Source organism: Vipera berus, assembly GCF_964194415.1.
Source record: "Vipera berus genome assembly, chromosome: Z".
Lineage (NCBI taxonomy): Eukaryota > Metazoa > Chordata > Lepidosauria > Squamata > Viperidae > Vipera > Vipera berus.
The window spans coordinates 42,370,928-42,387,798 of record NC_138205.1 but is presented as its reverse complement, the minus strand read 5'-3'; the positions used below and the strand labels follow the sequence as shown (position 1 = coordinate 42,387,798).

The 16,871-nt window shown below is 38.5% G+C and overlaps 1 long non-coding RNA gene across 1 annotated transcript; it reads left to right on the top strand.

The window, feature by feature from the left end:
- Window positions 1–9,256: 9,256 nt before the first annotated feature.
- Window positions 9,257–15,067, top strand: LOC308677078. The gene is made up of 2 exons (XR_014028416.1): window positions 9,257–9,692; window positions 13,504–15,067. It is a non-coding gene; the product is annotated as an uncharacterized lncRNA (long non-coding RNA).
- Window positions 15,068–16,871: the final 1,804 nt, after the last annotated feature.

The following is a 16,871-nucleotide window of genomic DNA, read 5'->3' as shown; positions in this document are numbered from 1 at the left end:
CCACTGGTCAGACCCTCTCCCTGATAAAATTCTATACAAAAATTTCAGTATTATACTGAAAGAAAGCCACTGTATCCTGAAAGCCATTTTATAAAAATTGTTAATAACAAACTACATGGATTCTTATTCTACATTAATTCTGTAGTATCATTTGCATTGCTATTTATGCATATAGGAGATCTAGATGGATTTCTTGTTTTTATTAGCAGTGCATGAGATACAAACTCAACAACTGAACCCAGCATGTCACAATAGGCAAACTGTATCTATAGATATCTAGTATACCAGGATTTTTTAATTCTTATTCATTAGATTCTTCCAGGAGATCAAAGTGATATGCATAATACTCGCTCTCCAATATCTCTGCACAGCAACAATCTTGTGATGTGCGGTGGGGTGGGCTGAAAAATAGTAGCTGACCAAAAGTCATCCTATAAATTTTCATGACCAAGGATGATGGCTCTCATCATAGCTCTAATCCAACACCTTAATCACGCTACACTGTTTCTCAGTTATTAAAACGTTATAGATATAGGATGCCCTTTCCACACAGTAGGATTTCCTTTATAACTAAGGTAAAGGTAAAGGTTCCCCCGCACATGCGTGCTAGTCGTTTCCGACTCTAGGGGCCGGTGCTCATCTCCGTTTCATAGCCGAAGAGCCAGCGTTTGTCCGAGGACGTCTCCGTGGTCATGTGGCCGGCATGACTAGACGCCAAAGGCGCACGGAACGCTGTTACCTTCCCACCACAGTGGTCCCTATTTTTCTACTTGCATTTTTACGTGCTTTCGAACTGCTAGGTGGGCAGAAGCTGGGACGAGTAACAGGCGCTCACTCTGTTATGCGGCACTCGGGATTCGACCCGCCAAACTGCCGACCTTCTGATCGACAAACTCAGCGTCCTAACCCACTGAGCCACCGCGTCCCTTTTTATAACTAAAGGTGTACACTAATTTAGTGAGAATGGGCTTTTATAATTTATAAAAATCATATTTAATATTCCATTTGCTTTGCTATGTCTGATGTATTAGATTTTTTTTAACAAGGGCAGCAAGAAACAAGATCTTGGGATAACATGCTGCATTTATTTTATGTGATCTTATTTTGATTTAGGCATGATTAAGTCAATATTATTGCAATGGTTTTCTTGTTTTGAGCAATACCAGAAGCAATAAATCTATTTTTTAAAATAACAACAAATAAGCTGTTCAGAGTATTTGCAATTCAAACTCATATAATTCTTCACCTATAAATAATACTTGAAAAAAGTATAATTCTGATTTAGTGCTCCCCTCATGGCCTTCTCAATGGAAATTGGTTAATGTTCCTCTAACAGATTGGTGAGATAAAAGCCTTGTTTCTATTTCTAGTGCTAAATGAAGTTTTACAGTCTACCAAAATAAAGCTAAAAGAGAATTAGAAATCACACCACACAAAAAAACTAAATCTTAGGAATTATAGCCAGTTTATAATCAGTTGTTGCTATTAATGGGAGGAGGAGGAGGAAGAAGAAGAGTACTAGTAATTTTATATACAGGAGCATTTAATCACCTAAGTCCACATTCTCATCTATATGTCTAATAAAATAAATAAATAAATAAATAATATCTACTGAAATTACAACGAAAAGAATCTGAAGTTATCTTTTCCCCAAGATAAATTAAAATATTAAAAAGGCAAAGGAGTCACTGTGGATTTTACTCCATTTCAAGGCCATTCAGCCAGCACTGCCCAAAGAAATTTCTGCAGTCATGTAGCCAGCATGACATTACGGAATGCTGTTACCTTCCCATCAAAGTGGTACCTATTTATCTACTTGCATTTGTATGCTTTCAAAATGCCAGATTGGCAGGAGCTGGAGTGAGAATGGGAACTCACCCCATCATGTGGACATTGGGTCTCAAAGCTGGGCTGCCAGTTGGCCAACATACATTTTAATTTAGTGTACAGTATTATAAGGACCGACATATTTAAGAAATTTTCAGTGAAATCTTGTATACTTCTGAGAATGCCTCTTTCTCATTGTTTCTGCTCACCAAAGCAATCTAGCGGTCTAGACTGGAGGGTATGCCTCAGTCCCCTTCATCAGACAATTCTATCTTGTCAGACCCTGGAGTTGTGCCATCTCTATGACTGCATCTGCCTTATGGAACATCATCCATCCAGAGATATGGATAAAGCTCTGAAGATCTAGGCTTTGAAGTTAGGCAGTTAGGTGAATTTTGTTGGTGATATCTTTTTGTTTTGGAAGTTACTGATTAACTGGTCAGGAATTTATATAGTTATGATGGTTTTAAACTTTTCAATGCATCCAGAGTCACTGCTGTGAAATGGGTGGCTCTATAAATCATCTAAAAACATAAATACGAGGTATTCTCATATCCTGGCAGTACAAAGAACCCTACCTAAAATGATAAATTTACTTGTGGGAACACCTATTGTTAATAAAACTAAAGAAACCATTTCAGATTTAATCCAGACATCTGGATGTAGACTGAAAAACACTAGATTACTAATATGCAACCAAGATATTGAGTGGAATCTGAAATGTTGTAGCCCTGACCTACAAATAGGGCAAGCCACAAGCATAATGAAAAATGCTATGCATGATGTGGGGCAGGACAAAAATAGTGGTGTGCCATTCATTTAGTGGTTTAACAATTCATGCAAACAAGAATTTGGTGTAAAGAGGGAATGGCCTTGAGGAATAGGAGGAAGAGCCATTACCGTGATTACAGTCAGATAAAAAGGGGCTGAGTCTGAGGTAGAAATATACCCTGAGAAAATATCTCAGATAAGATTTTCCCTAGTTTCACAAAGATAAGGTGGGTGGGGGAAGGTGCATTCAAAGTAATGACATCATATACTCTAACCTTGTAAAAAAATAGTTTTGGCCTACAAGATTTTGATTTCATACTCTAGTCTACTTTGAAGGACTGATACTTGTCTGGGATATTAAAACCCACAAAATACATGTTCCACCAATTTACTGCAAACCATTATAAACTCCCATCTATACAACTCCAAGTATGGATCAAGTATGTATATACCATTGTCATAATTAAAAAAGGACCAACTACACAAAACACACAAAATTATGAACAAAGGAATAAAATTCCCAAAGGAAGAAGAAAACAACATCACACTATCTTTATGGATATCCCCATCAGCAGAGGCAGAAAGGTCAATTGTAAAATCACTCACACCAACCAACTGCTCCATTACCAAAGAATCAACCTAACCTCCCACAAGAGAAGCTGTGTAAGAACATTATTTAGACTAGCACAAACACTGCAAGAACCCAGAACATCAGAAAAAGGAAACAGATCATTTATACAATGTCTTCCAACAAAATGGATACCTGTGCAACTTTATCGAAAAGTGCCTAAACACTTAACCTATCATAGCACAACCAACACAAGCTGTGAAAAGAATAAAACTGCCATATATCAAAAACATCTCAGAAATCACTATCAAACTATCTTCAGAGCTTTATCCATATCTTCAAGGTTCAAGGTTTTGGTTATGATCTTTAAGTCCTTACATGGCATGGGTCCGGGTTACCTCGGGGACCACCTGCTGCCGGCATCAACTCCCCTCCGCCCTGTGCGTTCCCACAGAGAGGGCCTCCTCAGGGTGCCGCCAGTCAGGGAATGCCGACTGGTGGCCCCCAGGGGGAGAGCCTTCTCTGTGGGCGCTCCGGCATTATGGAACCAACTGCCGGTGGAGCTCCGGACAGCATCAGATCTCCGAACTTTCCGTCGTGGCCTGAAGACCCACCTATTTGAATTAGCTGGTCTGGCCTGACGGGGGATTATGGGTTTTAAATTGTCGTTTTAGAATTGTATTACTGTTTTTAACTGGGCATTGGTTTAATCTTTTTTAATTTTTGTATTGTCTTTTTTATATATGCCCTGTGAACCGCCCTGAGTCCCTACCAAGGAGAAGGGCGGTATACAAATTAAATAAAACTTGAAACTTGAAACTATTACAATCACATAGCATCACCATACCACAAAAATCTACTAAAGCCCTCCAAAACATCCTAAATAAACCAAAAGACCCAGAGCCCCAGAAGATAAAACATCTACAATATACAGTGTAAGGACTGTAACAGCCACTATATAGGACAAACAAGCAGAAGACTAGCAGAGCACATGCATGAATACTAACTAGCAGTCAGAAAACATGACACAAGCTACTTAATACCACAACACATGGATAGACTCAATCATAGTTTCAACTAGGAAACTGTGAGCATCCTAGATCAATTCAAGTCCCAAAACACCAAAGAATTTCTGAAAGTTTGGTACTCAGACAAATCAGCCATCAACAGGCACATAGAGATAAATAACATCTACATACCACTCAAAAGAGACAATCAAAAAGTCAAAATCAAAATCAAAACACCAAAACACTTTCCCACCACAATCAACACTTACATAAGCAGAGAGTAACATCAAGATTAACACTTGACCAACAATCAAGAAGTAAACAGCCTAGTCAAGAAACTACCAAGACCATCCCCCACCAACACTGATAGGGCAAGCCATTAGTATATAAAAATAAGAATACACTCTCCACTAGCACTGAGGATGTTACCTAGTTTGATAATGAAATGTCTGCAAGAAAACCATCAAGCTTAAAAAGCACCAAGGACCCTACAGTTCAAACCTAAGCTACAGATATTCTCTTCTGTAAGGTGCCAGTCCCTTACTTGAACTTGAGATATCATATCAATCTAATCAGATACTCCAAGCTGAGGCTTCTTGATCAAGCAGCATTTTATTTGATCAGATTAAGCAGCTGGGTGGCAAACAATCTGGAATGTTGGCAGAGTTACATCCAGAAGTGCCACACCTTAGAAAGTTAGTAGCATTGCTTTATAAACTTAGCCAATGAAAATCAGACAACAGAGCCATTACATCATAAGGAAGACATCAATCATTCCTGTATACTCTCTTATTCCCTCCTTCAGTACATTCCATCCATGTATATGTTTCCCACGCTTGCATGAGATTTCCCTGGTGCAAAAAGCCAATTACAAAAAGCAAGAAAGCAACAGTTAGGCTAAACAATTTCCCTTTGTTCCATCCAGAACCTTTCACTTCTATCAGAACTACAAACCAGGCAGGGACTTCTAGAATAGGGTCAGTGGAGTCAAGATGGTGGCTGCAACTGTGCAATTAGAAAAATTGCTGGTTTTTTTAATATGCATGGAAAGTCTTTTTTTTATTCCCACCCCATCCTGATACTCCTGAACTCTGGCTGCAAATATCAGAGCATTCAGTGAAGTGTAGATCAGTGTTAGGCTGCAGAAGCTGAAGCCACTGAAGACAACCCATGGTATCCAGAAGGTGCAGGTAGAAATAGGCAATGAGATAGATAAGCTGAAAAATAAAGAAAAAGCATGCATACACTTGTTCTCATCTTGTCATCTGCTGGCTGAACTCCTCGGAAAAAGAGGAAACTATAATGACAATTGCTAATATGAAATACCAAGAATGGATTAGCACTTGGAGTCCCCATGCAGATGATAAAGAAAAGGTTGACTTTTAAAATATTAGCTTTTTAAAAAAGAATTATTTACAGCTGTTTATTGAAAGAAAGCAGTTGTAATTTTATTGGCAATATCAACGGTAATAATATCAGAGGACAACCTGTGATCAGACTTCCCTTCACAGTCATACTAACCAGAGGAATTTTTAATTTTGGATTTTCAACTGCCACAGCATCACAACTAATCATTTCCTGTTCTTTAGGACCGCCAACCACCAGGGGGAGATGTGCGTTATAAGAATAAAACACACATCTGTTGTACAAAAGAAGCAGGGGAAAAAACCCTACATTTCAAATTGGCACGAAGCCTAGATTCATTAGGTGCTTTATGTACCATCATCAGATTTACTAGGCAAGGGACTGAAAACTTTCTATTGGAAGGAGGTTCAAGATGGTTGCTCTGATATGCCATGAGAAATGAACTGACTGTCTTTATAACAGGCAAACATGGTCTTCAGTTCTGCAGCAAAAAGATTTGATCAGAAGCCAGCATGGAGAGTTGTCTGACAAGAGTTGTGACAAAAGATCTCAGAACTTCACTTTTTGGGGACTGAGCTTGAGGGGCTATTCTCAAGTTTTTTTTTAAAAAAAATACACTTTTAAAATAAACATAAAATATGTTAAAGAACCTTTGTTTTTATTAATTTGTAGTATTGCATATAAACTCAATAGCTACTTAGAAACATATTTCATTTTACTGTACACTGCCCAGATACCCTTGGGAGTATGAGAAATGCGAGAAATTAATAAATTAAATAACAACATCAACTTTATTGATTAGCCCTTGGGCCATATCAAAGTACAAAGTTCCAGCAACAAACCGTCACCAAAACTTGATAAAAGCAATCCAAAATGGAATTTGATAAAATACAATTTAAAATGGAATTAAAATACAATTTAAGTTGAAATAGTAATAAAATACAAATTTAAGATATAGATAAAATATAATAACATTATATTTCGGAGTCGCCCTTACAATCTACCCCAATCAGTCCCACATATGCAGATCTTAACCGGATCATTTTGTTTAAATTCTGTGCTACGTTGAATGTTATTTTCAATTTCTGGCCAGACATAAGGTAAGTTATTTTGATATGGGGATCCCAATGGGTCATTCGTTTGGTATATAGACCAAGATACCTGTCTCTCACCCTCTTATACAGACAACAGTCAAATAGGAAAATTAAATAAATCAAATATAAAAAGGAGGGGTTTTTTTCTAGTTCCACCATTCAGTCCCAAATAATAACCTTTTAACAAATTGTTCAATGATCATCTGATTCCCCTTTCTCTGTGACTCTTGTGACTGCAAGAATACAAGAAATAAGAAACATACTTGCCTATATATGGCAAGCCAAAGGTCAAAGTAGTCCCCCAGTTCAACATAAAAAATGTTTGACATGATATAAGACACAATATAAGAGCCAATATAAACACAATATAAGTTTAGTCTAGAGCAGGGGTAGGCAACTTCGGCTCTTTTATGACTCATGGACTTCAACTCCCAGAATTCCTGAGTTAGCATAGCTGACTCAGGAATTCTGGGAGTTGAAGTCCATGAATCATAAAAGAGCCGACGTTGCCTATCCCTGCTTCTAGTGGTTAAGGTAACAGGCTAGAAAGATGGAGAACATGAGTTCAAGTCCTACCTTATCATGAAAGCCAACTGGGTAATTGCGGGTCAGTCACTCTCTCTGTCCAACTCATCTCGGGTTGTTGTGAGGAAAATAGGAGGAGAATGGTGTGTGGGAAGATGTTCACCACTTTGATTAATTTGTACAACATATAAGATTGCATCCTAAATCTGGTTAGCCCTAGTTTATCATGTTCATTATTTGTTTATGCGCCTTTGTGTCAGTGTTGACTCCTAGAAATTTCTTGGACAAGTCCATGGAGTTTTCTGAAAATGTAGACGGAAATACAGGTTTTGGAACTCTTCTAGAACTATTTTAATGAAGAAGTAAGGCTCATTCCAGTTTCTCCCACAATGCTAGTCCCACTACAGAAAAAAACAGTGTTGAATTTCATTACTAAAGCTAACTGTGGAACTTGCAAAAGATATTGCATTCATTTTAGGCAAAAAGCTTCCTACTAGTATGGAATAGGGCAGTGAGTTGGTAATAAACCAGGCTGTGATTTAAATTAAACACTTGAATTCAGTCCAGAAAGAATGCCCACATTCCTTCTGCAGATTAAGATGCCTCTTATCTGACTATTCTCTGATTATGGCTCTTGGCCCACCCCAACCCTCTGCATGGTCATTACCATATACCAGGGTTGTCAAACTGCCGGCCCATGAGCCAGACGCATCACGCAGAAGCCACACCCACCCCATTGTTGACAATGGCAAAACTGTCCTGATACATTGTGCGACATCACGTGACATCGCAAGTTTGACATGTCTGCCATACACCATTATAGATGGCATTGTTGGCTTAGAAAATGGCATATGTAATGGAATTGGTGAATATCAAGTTGTCATGTCTATGCATGGAACTGGAAAACACCAACAAGTTGGCAAATGATGGTACACTGATTGTCTAGGTAGCTGTCAGTGAACCTTTGTAATGATCTGTAAGAATATCTTTGAGAGGACTTCCGGTTCCACTTTGTAGTGACGCAGCCAAGGGATTGCGGAGATCTGCACCCCACGGCTGGTATTGCCCTGCCAGGGGATCCTAAATGGGTCAAAACTCGCCCTGGAGAGGTGATGAACTAGGAGGGGCACCCCATTGATCGCAGAACGATGGCGGTCGATCCGTTTGATCTGGAGGCAGCCCTCCAACCCAACAGGAGAAAGGGTAGCTGCACATCAGTGTCTAGCCCAAGCTACCAGCAGTCCAAAAGCACAAACCAGAACAATGATGAATAGTGTGCTTGGAACTGGGTGAGAATATCAATCTTCTCTTTCCTATTTTGCAATTGATTCCCTGAAAAAGATCCCAAAAGCAAGAAATCCTATGAAAGTGAAAAGGGAGGGGACTATACCCCCACACTTCCATAGATGGAAGAGGTGATTTAATTTTTACGGGAAAAAGAAATATGCTGAAATGAAATTAACAATATTACAGTCTGGATAAATCTGCAAATTAAGAAAACCATTAAGATTTTACATCTGAAAGAGTTTTGATGAAATTATAAAAAAAATAATTCTTTGTTTGAAAAGTTGGAAAATGAATAACTACTGACATCTAGTGGAAGATTAGAGTGTAGAACAAAAGCAACACTGACTCAGAAATTGGCAAGATGCCCAGAAACAAAGAATAATCTGTTTCCTTGAACCTTAGTGACCTTCAGCCAAATAGAAAACAGTTGGGAACAAGGAAAGAAAACATACTGGGGCCATCTACTACAGACTGAGAACTATATTTGTTTTAAAAACTGCTGACCCTCTAGGATTATAAATATTTAGTGAGCTGTGATCTTTAAGCTCAAGAATTGTCTGCAGAGGGGGGGATTTTACTGGATAGTCAAACATTCTGGACTATAACTTTGGCTGGTAGATAAATTGTAAGACCACTGAATAGAAGAACTGTTATAAAATACTGTTTTCAGTGGAGCTTTGATAATTGGAAATGCATTGGATTTTTTAAAAAACTATATATAATGATAAGAACTATATAAGATTTTGTTGTTTCGACTTTAAGACTGGCTGGTTTAAAAAGCTAAACACAGAGAGTATAGTACCGGTGAAAGAACATTTAAGGGAGAGAAAAATGGATGTTGCATACCTATCTAAAAGTGGCAGGAAGCTACATCTAATATCTCCTTTTGAAGGCCCCAGCCTGGAACATCAGAGATCTGCAGGAGCAACACTTCAAGACAAGGCAAATACTTTCCAGGAGGAAATGTATGCAGTTGCAACAGATTCAGATGATAATGATTTCAAATCATGATGAGATTAAAAACAACTTTGATGGCATAAATGAGCACATTTCCAACTTAAACTTACAAGTAAAAAATTCTCAGAAAATGATGATGAAGAATGAACAAACAAACCAGATAATAGAATACAAATCAGAGGACAGTGACACAAAGAGGGAAGCTTTAGAGGAAGAGAACTACAAATACAAACAAAAGAAAACTTGCAAGGTTTCAGTCCTACCTGTGACTGAAGATTAATGCTAATCTTGGTAACTTCCATTGTTATTTGTGTTAATGTTATTAGATTAATTTTATTAACATTATTGTGTTTTATGCTAACTTTTTAATAATTTTAGATGCATATGTTTCTATGTAGTACTTTCCAGATTAAAGGCCAAAATAAAGATTTTATGGAGGTTGTTTATTTGTTTGTTTATAGGTGACAACCCACACCTTGAATTGTATCTGAAAACTTTATGGTTACTAGTACAGCTAGTGTTGCAGGCATGTTAAGAAAGCATACCATTGCTTACCTATAACTTCTCATGCCATTGCGTTCTGGACCTGCTGAAGCTTCTAAATGGTTTTCAAGAGCAACCCTTCGAACAATACTTTGCGGTAGTTCAAAAGGCAAGGTGATGAAGACAATGGTGAGAAGAGCCTTCAATTTAGGAATGAGTACAATTGGTGCATGAAATGATTGTTCCTGGCCATAAATGCCATTTCCTCTTTGATCAAGACCTAGGAGCCCAGGAAGAGTCCCAAACTGCTATAATGAGCATAAGGAATAATTCTGAGGAACAAAAAGAAAATATGCAATCAAAACAACAGTCGAAAGGCGAGTCCAGGACAAAAATATAATTTGAGAAAGGATCTCAGACATGACCATCCTAGTTATTATGAAGATAAAGGAGCAAGACTCTATTTTTGTTGTTGTTAGCTGCGAAGTCGTGTCCGACCCATCGCGACCCTATGGACAACATTCCTCCAGGCCTTCCTGTCTTCTACCATCTTCTGGAGTCCATTTAAGCTCACGCCTACTGCTTCAGTGACTCCATCCAGCCACCTCATTCTCTGTCGTCCCCTTCTTCTATTGCCCTCGATCTTTCCCAGCATTAGGCTCTTCTCCAGTGAGTCCTTCCTTCTCATTAGGTGGCCAAAGTATTTGAGTTTTAGCTTCAGGATCTGGCCTTCTAAAGAACAGTCAGGATTGATCTCCTCTAGGACTGACCGGTTTGATCGCCTTGCGGTCCAAGGGACTCGCAGGAGTCTTCTCCAGCACCATAGTTCAAAGGCCTCAATTCTTTGGCGCTCAGCCTTTCTTATGGTCCAACTTTCACTGCCATACATTGCAACTGGGAAGACCATAGCCTTGACTATACGCACTTTTGTTGACAGGGTGATGTCTCTGCTTTTTAGTGTGCTGTCTAGATTTGCCATGGCTTTCCTCCCCAGGAGCAAGCGTCTTTTAATTTCTTGGCTACAGTCCCCATCTGCAGTGATCTTGGAGCCCAGGAAAACAAAATCTGTCACTACCTCCATTTCTTCCCCATCTATTTGCCAGGAATTGAGAGGGCCAGATGCCATGATCTTGGTTTTCTTAATGTTAAGTTTCAACCCAAGTTTTGCACTCTCCTTCTTCACCCGCAACAAGAGGCTCTTTAGTTCTTCTTCACTTTCTGCCATTAGAGTGGTATCATCTGCGTATCTTAGGTTGTTGATATTTCTTCCGGCAATCTTAATTCCAACTTTTGATTCATCTAGCCCTGCCTTTCTCATGATGTGCTCTGCATATAAGTTAAATAGGCAGGGCGACAGTATACAGCCTTGCCGGACTCCTTTCCCAATTTTGAACCAATCAGTGGTTCCGTGTCCAGTTCTCACTGTTGCTTCTTGACCCGCATATAGGTTTCTCAAGAGACAAATAAGATGGTCTGGTACTCCCATCTCTTTAAGAACTTGCCACAGTTTGTTATGATCCACACAATCAAAGGCTTTAGCATAGTCAATGAAGCAGAAGTAGATGTTTTTCTGGAACTCCCTAGCTTTCTCCATGATCCAGCGTATGTTAGCAATTTGATCTCTAGTTCCTCTGCCTCTTCGAAATCCTGCCTGTACTTCTGGTAGTTCTCGATCCACATACTGCTGAAGTCTAGCTTGTAGGATTTTAAGCATGACTTTACTAGCATGAGAAATGAGTGCAATGGTGCGATAGTTTGAACATTCTTTGGCACTGCCTTTCTTTGGAATTGGAATGTAAACTGATCTTTTCCAATCCTGTGGCCACTGTTGAGTTTTCCAAATTTGCTGGCAAATTGAGTGTAGCACTTTTACTGCACTGTCTTTTAAGATTTTGAATAGCTCAGCTGGAATACTGTCACCTCCACTACCTTTGTTGTTGCTCAGCTTTTCTAAGGCCCACTTCACCTCACATTCTAGGATGTCTGGCTCGAGGTCAGTGACCACCCCATCGTGGTTATCAGGGATGTTAAGCTCATTCTTGTATAGTTCTTCTGTGTAATTTTGCCACCTCTTCTTAATCTCTTCTGCCTCTGTTAGGTCCCTGCCATTTTGGTCCTTTATCATGCCCATTTTTGCATGAAACGTTCCCTTCATCTCTCCAATTTTCTTGAAAAGATCTCTGGTCCTCCCTATTCTATTGTTTTCTTCTATTTCTTTGCACTGTTCATTTAAGAAGGCATTCTTATCTCTTCTAGCTATTCTCTGGAATTCTGCATTCAATTGGGCATATCTATGTTTTTCTCCCTTGCCTTTCGCTTCCCTCCTTTCCTCAGCTATTTGCAAAGCTTCCTCAGACAGCCATTTTGCTTTCTTGCATTTCTTTTTCTTTGGGATGGTTTTGGTTGCTACCTGTTGTACAATGTCGCGAACCTCTGTCCATAGTTCTTCAGGCACTCTGTCTATCAGATCTAATTCCTTAAATCTATTTGTCACCTCTACTGTATATTCAACAGGGATATGATTTAATTCATACCTGAGTGGCCTAGTGCTTTTCCCTACTTTCTTCAGTTTAAGCCTAAACTTTGCAAGGAGAAGCTCATGGTCTGAGCCACAGTCAGCTCCTGGTCTTGTTTTTACCGACTGTATAGAGCTTCTCCATCTTTGGCTGCAGAGCATATAGTCAATCTGATTTCTATGTTGACCGTCTGGTGATGTCCATGTGTAGAGCCGTCTCTTGGGTTGTTGGAAAAGAGTGTTTGCTATGACCATCGTATTCTCTTGACAAAATTCTATCAGCCTGTGCCCTGCTTCATTTTGTACTCCAAGGCCAAACTTGCCTGTTATTCCAGTTATCTTTTGGCTTCCTACTTTAGCATTCCAATCCCCCATGATGATAAGGACATCATTTTTTGGTGTTACTTCTATAAGGTGCTGTAGGGCTTCATAGAACCGGTCAATTTCATCCTCTTCAGCACTGGTGGTTGGGGCATAGACTTGGACTACTGTGATATTGAATGGTTTGCCTTGGATTCGAACTGAGATCATTCTGTCATTTTGAGGATTGTATCCCAGTATTGATTTTCCTACTCTTTTATTGACTATGAAGGCTACTCCATTTCTTCTGAGGGATTCTTGCCCGCAGTAGTATACCTGATGGTCATCTGAATTAAATTCACCCATTCCTGTCCATTTTAGTTCGCTGATACCTAAGATGTCGATGTTCAGTCTTGTCATCTCTTGTTTGACCACGTCCAGCTTTCCTTGATTCATGGATCTTACATTCCAGGTTCCTATGGAGAAAAAATCTTTACAGCATCGGACTTTCCTTTCACCACCAGACATATCCACAGCTGAGCGTCCTTTCGGCTTTGGCCCAGTCGCTTCATTCTTTCTGGCGCTACTAGTACTAGCCCTCTGCTCTTCCCCAGTAGCATATTGGACGCCTTCCGACCTGAGGGGCTCATCTTCCAGCGTCATATCGTTTTGCCTTTTGGTACTGTCCATAGGGTTTTCATGGCAAAGATACTGGAGTGGGTTGCCATTTCCTTCTCCAGTGGACTCTATTACTGTTACCTTATAATAAAAATAGTATTAATATTTGTATTTTTGGTTTCCTAGACAGATCTACCTTGAACATGACACTAGTGCGGTCATGTTCAGAACAAAAGATGGAGCATCTCACATCTGGATGATCCTTGCGTCCACCCAGTCTTGCCAAAACTGAGCTTATATCTTTTCCTCTCTACCTACATACACTCAGGGCTTTTTTTGTCATAGAACGTTCAGAACAGAGTTCCGGCACCTTTTTTTGGATGGAACCTTGTAGGACAGGCAAGGCGGGTTGTATGACATGTGTGAGTTCCAGCACCTTTTTCTTTTACAAAAAAAGCACTGCATACACTCCAATTGCCTCCAAGCAATGGGACAAAACTTTGACAAGATTACAGTACTTAGTCAGACAAGAGGCAAGATACAGAGTTATTATAACCTATATCAATAAAATAAGAGTGCTAATATTTCTTGCAGCTACTGTTTCCTGATCTGATCTACCCAAAGGGCTGACCCTTATAAAGGTTCCTCATATTATGCATGACTTCACCCAGCAGCTTCATGTAGAAATCCAGAATGATTGCACCACCTCTGTTCTTGGAGGGTTTGTAACATGTTGTTATACTGGTGTTAGTTCACTCTAGAAAGCTAGTTCCAACCGATCTTGTGAGGTGAATATTTGAAATCTTGATTTTTGACCTTTCACTGGGCTTTGGATGGTGAGTGTAAGAACTAACAGGTAATTCTGTTTCCCAAGTCTTGATCATTCTTATTTTGTTTGACTAATTTCTACCTACTACACCAAGAAACTAAAAATTGAAGATAAAATTCGGAAGTTGGAATTTGCATTACCCAAAATACTGCTGTCATTGGGACAAGAGGCAATGACTATTCTTAGGCAAAGAATCCTTGGCATGGAATTGCAAACTGAATATGGCAAAATATCATAGGGTATAAAATCAGGTCATATAAAGATCTATTTCAAATTAGCCAAACATTTTAACAAGCTTACAGTTAATAAATTTTGTAGGGCTTTAATGTTGTTGCATTTTGACACCTTGCCATCTATTTTATTAGAAATAAGTTTCAGAAAACTTCCTGTGCAAAATCTCCTTTCACTCTGGGGATATTGAATCACTGGTTTACATGTTACACTCCTAAAACTTCTACAGATATACATATGGAGCTTTTAACACCTCTCATCGGACCATTTTCTGATTATCCCAGATGAATTTTGTATAAAAAAAATTCTGGCAGAAAAAGAGCCTAAAATAACACATGAGCTGTTGCAAAATTTTCATTTGCAGCCTGTAGAATTTATGTGTTATTAATGGCCAATTAATTTTAGGCTGATTTTTTTGGATGTACTGTAGTTTGTAGGGTACTGCATAAAGCACTAGATTGTTATAGCATTTCACACCGTTTTATTATATCTTTCCCTCTCTTTTTCCTTTTGTTTCCCTTTTATCTTATAGTATTTAAACTACTAGTCCAAATATGTATGTTGAGTTTGTTATAACAAAGTAATTAAATTGAACTTTCCCTTCCTTTCCCCAAGCTGCCTTGTTTAGTTTTTTTTAATCATGTTCCCTTGATATCTCTAAAAAATAAAAATATGCTCTCTAGATTGCAATTTTTTTACAAGATTCTATTTTGCCCCCATGTTATTTAATAGCTATGTTTATACACCATAATAATCTCACCAAAGGTCACAGTACCTGGAGAAAATTGGGAGGTGAAATCCACACATCTAGAAGAGGTTCTGACTTAAGAAAAAAGAACTAACTTTATTGAATGTATCCATAATTGTTGAATTAGTCCAATTATCCAGACTTGCACAGATGCCAAAATCATATTTTCTGGTTTGTACAACATACTTAACCACATTTTAATTCTGCATGTTGTACAAACATAGTTTAAAATATTTAAATATTAAGTTAAATATAGTATCTATATTTAATAATTAAAGAGGCCCATGAGGTTTTAGGAATTTGATATCACTAATATATAAATGATACACAATTCAGCTTCTACTTATTCTAAACAAGCTATCAGGACACTGTGAGTGCCAGGCTCACCTTATGAAAAGATGATTGGGTGATTTTGAGCCAGTCACTTTCTTTCAGCTCAATTCACCTCACAGGATTGTTGAGAGAAAAACAGGGAGAAATGAGTATTAGGTATGTTCACAGTCAGAGTTATTTATAAAAATAATAAAGGCAGGATAAAATAAATAAGAATGTTCTGAGAATTGCCTGGAAATGATAGGCTGCATGCTACTAATTTAAATTATACTCTTGTTTGATGGAATTAATCTGAGAATTGGGACTCAACCTCTATTGAGTATGCTTCCCCTTGAAAACATCATTTGGGTACATTTCTAAACAAGACCTTAAATATAAGATGCTCAGTCTTCAAGCATTTTAATTCAATTGCCTCCAACATTGTTTGCACCTAGAGTGGCTCATACTTTAGCTTGATTGCATATGAATTCCCAGAATGTGCTACTCACAAAGTCACCAAGGATATATTTTTTGTGATTCATCTCCTAATTCAGCTTTCTGTCACCCCTATGTATGGCTCCAATTTCTGTAGCTCTATAATTCCCAATATCCCAATACTAAGCATGAACAAATGGTACGAAATCTATCAAATACTATTAAAATATCAGATACTATTAAAGTGTGAATACATTGACTACAAAATGTAATTCACTGTGTCATCGGAGCCAATGAAACTTCTGTCAAATATCCTCCATGCATTAAAGAAACTATTCACAATATATTGTTACAATGTAATTCAACAGATGTAATAAAACTCAGGATATTAATTAACTTTTTACAGTAGACCTACAGACTAATTTTAGTTGATCAGTATGTTCCCATGTATGAACCAGAAAAACCATGCTCTAGTTATTTTTATACTACAAAAAAACACAGATCAATAGACCACTCAAATCATCATTATGTTTATTCAGGAACAATCTAAAATTGCACATCATCACACAAAGACTAGATTATTTATTTATTTATTTATTTATTTATGGGATTTATATCCCGCCCTATCTCCTGAAGGACTCAGGGCGGCTCACAATAAAACATATAATAAGTGCATAAATCAAGATAAAATGAAATTGAGAACATCAGTGCAATAAAAAATTAGAGAATTTAAAAATGAATTAAAAATACTAAATATAAATTAATTAAAATGCCTGTCAGTCTAGGTCAGCTTGGTGGAACAGGTGTGTTTTGAGGCCGCGGCGAAAGGATTGGAGGTTTTGGGCTATCCGAAGCTCAGGGGGGAGCTGATTCCATAGGGTTGGTGCTCCCACAGAGAAGGCCCTCCCCCTGGGGGTCGCCAGCCGACATTGCCTAGCTGACGGTACCCTGAGGAGGCCTTCTCTGTGTGAGCGTACTGGACGATGGGAATTTGTTCCC